Source organism: Pipistrellus hanaki, assembly GCF_964339955.1.
Source record: "Pipistrellus hanaki genome assembly, chromosome: 10".
In the NCBI taxonomy this organism is placed as follows: domain Eukaryota; kingdom Metazoa; phylum Chordata; class Mammalia; order Chiroptera; family Vespertilionidae; genus Pipistrellus; species Pipistrellus hanaki.
The window spans coordinates 8,360,525-8,366,926 of NC_140512.1; the positions used below are offsets into that span (position 1 = coordinate 8,360,525).

At 44.8% G+C, this 6,402-nt stretch overlaps 1 long non-coding RNA gene across 1 annotated transcript in view; it reads left to right on the forward strand.

The window, feature by feature from the left end:
* Positions 1 to 6,184, forward strand: part of LOC311629136 — a 30,380-nt gene extending 24,196 nt beyond the window's left edge. The window contains exon 3 of the long non-coding RNA XR_014796154.1: positions 6,168 to 6,184. This is a non-coding gene — a long non-coding RNA (uncharacterized lncRNA). The remainder of the gene's footprint in view (positions 1 to 6,167) is intronic.
* The last annotated feature ends 218 nt before the right edge of the window (positions 6,185 to 6,402 follow it).

Sequence of the window (6,402 nt, forward strand, 5' to 3'; positions counted from 1 at the left end):
CCAGCTTTAACTGTATAGAAGATAAAGCAAGAAGAGAGGGGGCAAATTTCCCTCCACCTATGTCTCCTTTGCCCACTACACCCCAACCAGCTGTCCAACCAGTATCTTAGCGTTTCTAAGCTGGAAGAGACCATCTCTTCAAACCTTTCCTTTTCAGGAATTAAAAACTGAGGCCAGTGAATGAAACCCCTGTCCCAGGTTGGACAGTTTTCCATGATGCCAGCAGTGGCTCAGTGGGATCGAGTTGGCAGGGTACAGGGCTGAAAGCTCAGGATACAAAGATGAATCAAACCTAGTCATTGCCTAAGGGAAGCCCAGGGGCCTTGTGAGGAAGGCAGACTTAACCAACGAGTGTCCACTCTTATGGTGGGAGTTGTAAATGCCTTGTGTATTAGCTTAGGGCTGTGCAGACAATGGAAGGTGGTCAATCTCATCTCTGTGTAGGATCAAAAAAAATATAATGTTTGTATTTTGAATTTCATCTTCCATGGGGATTTATAGCTTTGTATTTCTCCAGGCCTGTGTCTTTGAGATCTTTAATTTAAAAAAATAAATAAATAAAAAATGGGAAAACCTAAAACTGTAACCTTCTAGAAGAAAAACATGGGGAAAAGTCACTCATCTTGGATTAGGCAAAGATTTATTAAATACAAAAAAATAAATAAAGATGACCCATAAAAGAAAAGAATAATAATAAATTGGACTTCATCAACGTTAAAATCTTGTGCTCCTCAAAAGGCAACATTAAGAAGATGAAAAACAAACCACAGATTGGGAGAAAATATTTCCAAAACACAACTGACAAATGACTTGTGTCTATAATATATAAATAATTCTCAATGATAGGAAAACAAACACACCAATTTTTTAAGTGGGCAAAATATTTGAACAGACGTGTCACCCGCAACAGATACACAGATGGCAAATAATCACCCATCATTAATCATTAGGGAAATGGACATTAAAGCCGCATTCCAAAAAAATGGCTAATTAAAAAAAAGAAGAAGAAGAAGAAGAACTGGCTATATTACGTGCTAATGAGGACACGGAATAATAGGAACTCTCACCAGGATGCTACTGGAGGATACGCAAGATGACTCAGCTACTTTGGGAAACACTGGGATAGTTTCTCAAAAAGTTACACTTCTACTCACTGTATTCCTTACCCTTACACCCGTGCATTCATTTCTAGTTGCTTCAGGGAGAAAGGACCACACGTTTGGGAGTGTAAAATGATATACATTCAGTCTTTGCAGCCACTGTAACCTACAGCTGGTTATAGCAAAGGGAGAGAAGACTTTCCAAGACAAAGTAAGAATATGCTGTTTCCCATAACCCTCTCTCACTCCCCCCCCCCAAAAAAAATCTCTTCAACATAAACTTTCCTCAACTTTATTTTATTTTATTTTATTTTATTTTATTTTATTTTTGTGAAAAGAAAAGAAAAAAAACAACAAGAGTGCTCTGCTTTAGCTCAGGTCTGATTCTTCGCGTGTCTGCGGTAACTGTACTCCATTCCGGAACACGGTGCCAAAAATAACCCCCAGCAGCCGCCACCACGTCTGCTCAGTAGGGCGGCCCATCCTTTCTGGCCACTTGCATGTGGAGAAGAGAGCACCCTCTCTTCAGTGAATTCGCCTTTTGATGGAATGTCTCTGCTGCTTAGCAAAACAAGTCCGCGTGGCTCCAACCCACGCTCAGTAATTAGGGATGAGCCTGAGTTAGTGCGTTTCTGGGTATGCCACTCTAAGACACCCTGCCATCACAAACAGGGACTGAATCAGCCTGCCCCCGGGCTGCGGAGGCCGGACTGAAAACCACACACTGGATTGTGACTCAGATGTGCCTGCTAAAGGGGCAGAAAATTAAACAGGCAACATGCTCTCCTGACCTGTCAGGTCAATGGTGTTTCCTTCTCTCCACACCAAATGGTAAGACACTTCCCTGACCTGGGAAAGTTGCTCCAGCTACTCCCTCTAGCAAAGTGTTCTCTCCTCCATGGCTGCTGACTTAAGGGTTCAACTTGATGTTTTTCCTATTCACTCAGGGTGCATCTCTGTGACTCCACCCGCCCCCATCTAGCACCTGTATGAGAACTTCTGGCTGGCTGGCCACCCATTACATCTGCCCCATGCAGGCCATGCTCAAGTCCAGCAATGATGCTAATGGACCTGCTTTCAAAGCCAAGAGGCATGATAGAGCTAGAGTAGGATTCATTTTTTAAAAGGAGAAATAATGTTTATTTCCCATTATTTAGGAAAGATAGAAAACTTCAAGTGATTCTAACACAAAAAGTATACTGCTGTGTTGGTGTTAAAAGTAGCTGTACAAGTAGACGTGTGTAATTTTCATTTTCTTGATCCGGGAACTTTGCATTAGATCCTGTTGTGCTGGTTGATGACACCAGGAGGCCTCGCTGTTTTCCAGATTACATACGGGATCCTGGACACATTCCTAGGAAAGGCTCGGAGCAGTCCCGCTCAGAGTGTGGTCCACAAACAGGTGCTTGTCCAAGATGAGATAAGCACAGAAACTGTTGGCAAGGAAGTGAGACTCTCGTCAATCGCTACAGGGAATGCAAAATGGCTGAGCCACTTTAGAAAGCAGTATTGCAGTTTCCTATGAAGTTAAGAAACTTTGTTCACTTACAATACAACCCAGCCATCCTTCTCGGAGGTAATCGCTCAAGAAAAATAAGACGCAGGTGCACGCAAAGACTGGAATGTAGCAGCATTATTTATAATAGCCACAAACAGGAAACAACCCAAATTTCTATCTGCCTGAAGTAAATAAACAAACTGTGATCTATCCACATAATGGGAGATTATACAGCAAGAAAAAAAGAAATGAGAGAATATAAGAAATATCCTCTATAATAAAGAGGTGATATGCAAATTGAACCTCACACGCTTGCACAAGATGGCCACCACCATGTGGTCAAAGATGGCCACTGCAAGATGGGCTGCAAGATAGTTGTAGGTGATCAGGCCAGCAGGGGAGGGCAGTTAGGGGTGACCAGGCCTGCAGGGGGGAGCAGTTAAGGGTGACCAGGCTGGCAGGGGAGGGAACTTAGGGCAACCAGGCCTGCAGGGGATGGCTGTTGGGGGTGACTGGGCTGGCAGGAAAGGGCAGTTGGGGGCGATCAGGCTGGCAGAGGAACAGTTAGGCATCTATCAGGCTGGCAAGCAGAAGTGGTTAGGGTCAATAAGGTAGGCAGGCAGGCAGGCGAGCAGTTGGAAGCCAGCAGTCCAAGATTGGGCCTAAACCGGCAGTCGGACATCCCCTGAGGGGTCCCAGATTGGAGAGATTTCAGTCTGGGCTGAGGGACAATCCGCCCCCCCCCCCGCCCCCTCCCTACACGAATTTTGTGTACTGGGCCTCTAATACCTCAATAAAATTGAAGGAAAGAAGGAGGGAAGAAGGGAGGGAGGAAATAGGGAGGGAGAGCCAAGAATAGGAAATCTACATCCTGAAAGGAAATGAAATGATTTGAGGGAAGAAATTAAATTTCAGTAGCTCCCACAACCCCCACCCCCAAAAGGGGACAATTTTGAGCCACAACCAATAAGCCTGAAGTGGAGGTATGTTTATTTTATGTTCATCAGGTTGGAGGTTTGGGGAATCCTTGGTAGCATGGGCATCCACGGACGGAATGAGCACCCACATCTCAGTCTTGCTCCATCATGTCAGCCACCGGGCCAGGGAGCGTCCTCGGAGGCAGGGTATAGCCAGATCTCCGCAACCGTGTGGGACACACACCTTCAGGTCCAGCCTTCAGCGTGTGGCCCTGTCTCTGAAAACAAAACGTCATTCTCACATTTACATTCTCACATTTACTTCCTGTTTCTCTTTTGTGACAGTACCTCAGAGAACAGCATCAACAGCCTAATGTTTACATCCATGAAGCGAGGCTGTTTCCATAGCAACACCTCTAATGCGCTGGAGCTGCAATTTTATGTCAATTTACTATTAATGGAAGGTGAAACAAAAGAAAGCAAACAGAGCAGAGAAACCTTAGCCCCGAAGACTGACAAGCAAGGCACGGAGGAAGGGAAGCAACTGTATCATTTGCGAGGCTTTTAATGAAGCTTTCAGCAGTTAACCCCTTCATGCCTAGGTTCCTCTACTGCAGTGGTTCTCATCCTTCCCAATGCCGCGACCCGTTAGTACAGCTCCTCATGCTGTGGTGACCCCCAACCATAACATTATTTTCGTGGCTACTTCACAACTGTAATTTTGCTCTTGTGAATGAATCATGATGTAATATCTGTTGTCGCAACCTGCAGGTTGAGAACTGCTGATGTAGAGCCTAACACCATCAGAAAACAAAGATATTTACATTACGATTCATTTCATCAACAGTAGCAAGATTACAGTTATGAAGCAGCAACGAAAATAATTTTATGGTTGGGGGTCACCGCAACATGAGGAGCTGTATTAAAAGGTCGCTGCATGAGAAAGGTTGAGAACCACTGCTCTAATGGCTTCCTAGGACCTTTGAGTCTTTGAGCTAATAGGGCCTTTAAGAGCTACCCGGAACCCTTCATTTTAAAGTCCAGGAAACTCAGTCCTAGAAAAGGCAAGGATTTTAATGGAATTCTGTGCATAGTTTAATGGTGTTTTTAAGAGAGAGAGAGAGAGAGAGAGAGAGAGAGAGAGAGAGAGAGAGAGAGAGAGAGAGAAATGTCAATGCAGATAAGATACAGGATTAAGTAGCTGGTATCCAGAAGTCACCCACAGTCTCACCATCCACACACCTGGAGATTGGACTCTGGGCCACTTCTGAGAGGAAGAAAACACTACATTCCATAACCACATGCGCATCAGAAACAGCCCCAAAGCTACAGGAAGATGCCTCCACCGCACCTCCACCTTCACATTTCCAACGAGTGCCTCTCATTGGCAGGACCGACTTTGCACCCAGAACCTTACCTGTGGGAAAGTGTAAACATTTAGTTTGTTTTAAAAGCTTTCCAGTCCCTGCTCTACTGGAAGGTGCATTAAGATGAGGAAGAATGGATTGAGTACCAGTTTGTATTCAGGGGAAGGGATCCATTGATCCATTGATGCACAGGTATTAGTGTAAATCCACAGCAGTTGGAGCATTGCACTGAGAAGTAGAGAAACACCTCGCCTGGGGGAAGTGGGGTAAACGGGGACCCTGAAACACTGCCTGGGAGGGAGTGGGAAGTGAAGCAGCCATGGTAGAGAGCATTAATGTTAGATTAAACGTTTTAAATCATGCAGCCCATGACTCAGCCATCCCACCTGCCTTTCCCTAGCCCAGAGGAACAAGCGCACGTGTGTAAGGGAGAAAAAGTCACTTGTAGTTTCCTCACTCAAAGATAACCATTATTAAGGGAGGGTGGGGATAAAAGGGAGAGATCAACCAAAGGACTTATGTGCATATATGTGAGCCTAACCAGTGGTCAAGGACAATAGGGGGGTGGGGGCATGAGTGGGGGGGTGGGGGATTGGAATGGGGGTTTGAGGACAAATATGTGATAGCTTAATCAATAAAGGAAAAAAAAAAAAGATAACCATTGTTAGCATTCAGTATATTTATCTCCAGATTGATTTTTATGTGTTTTTAAAAATAGTTTATTATGGACAAAATGCTTTCCTTTGATGTCTAACCTCCCTCCCTCTGACTGGGTCATAACCATCAGATGCTCATCCTATATAATAAAAGGGTAATATGCAAATCAACCAAACGGTGGAAAGACGGGTTGTTATGATGTGCACTGACCACTAAGGGGCAGACGCTCAATTCACTCCCACAGGGGGAGCGCTGCTCAGCCACAAGCCGGGCTGATGGCTGGTGAGCGGAGCGGCCCACCTCTGCGGCAGCGTTAAGGATGTCTGACTGACAGCTTAGGTCCGCTCCCCACAAGGAGTGGGCCTAAGCTATCAGTCAGCATCCCCCAAGGGCTTCCAGACTTCGAAAGGGCACAGACTGGGCTGAGGGACCCTCCCCCATGCCCAGTGCACAAATGTCATGCACCAGGCCTCTAGTCTATTAATATTATTCTCTACTTAGAAAATGTCAATAATACCTTAAAATTATTTTATTACATATTACAACAACATGTATTCTAAGTGCTTTATCAGCTGTAATTATCACAGAAATGCGATGAAGTGAGTTCCTTATTGTTCCCATTTTACAGATGATAAAGAAACTGGGGCTTAGAGAAGATACTATCATCAGAGATGTGGTGACAACCAACCCCTTTTCTTAGCTAAGAGGCTAGGATGAAGCTGGCTGAGAAAGTGTCTCCTTCCTGAAGACGCAAACATTTCAAAATCAAGAAGTGCCTACAAAGTCCTGAGTTGAAGAATGAGCCAAGAAAGGTGAGAGTTCAGAGCTGATTCTGGAAGTCGCAAAACAGAGCAGGGAATCTA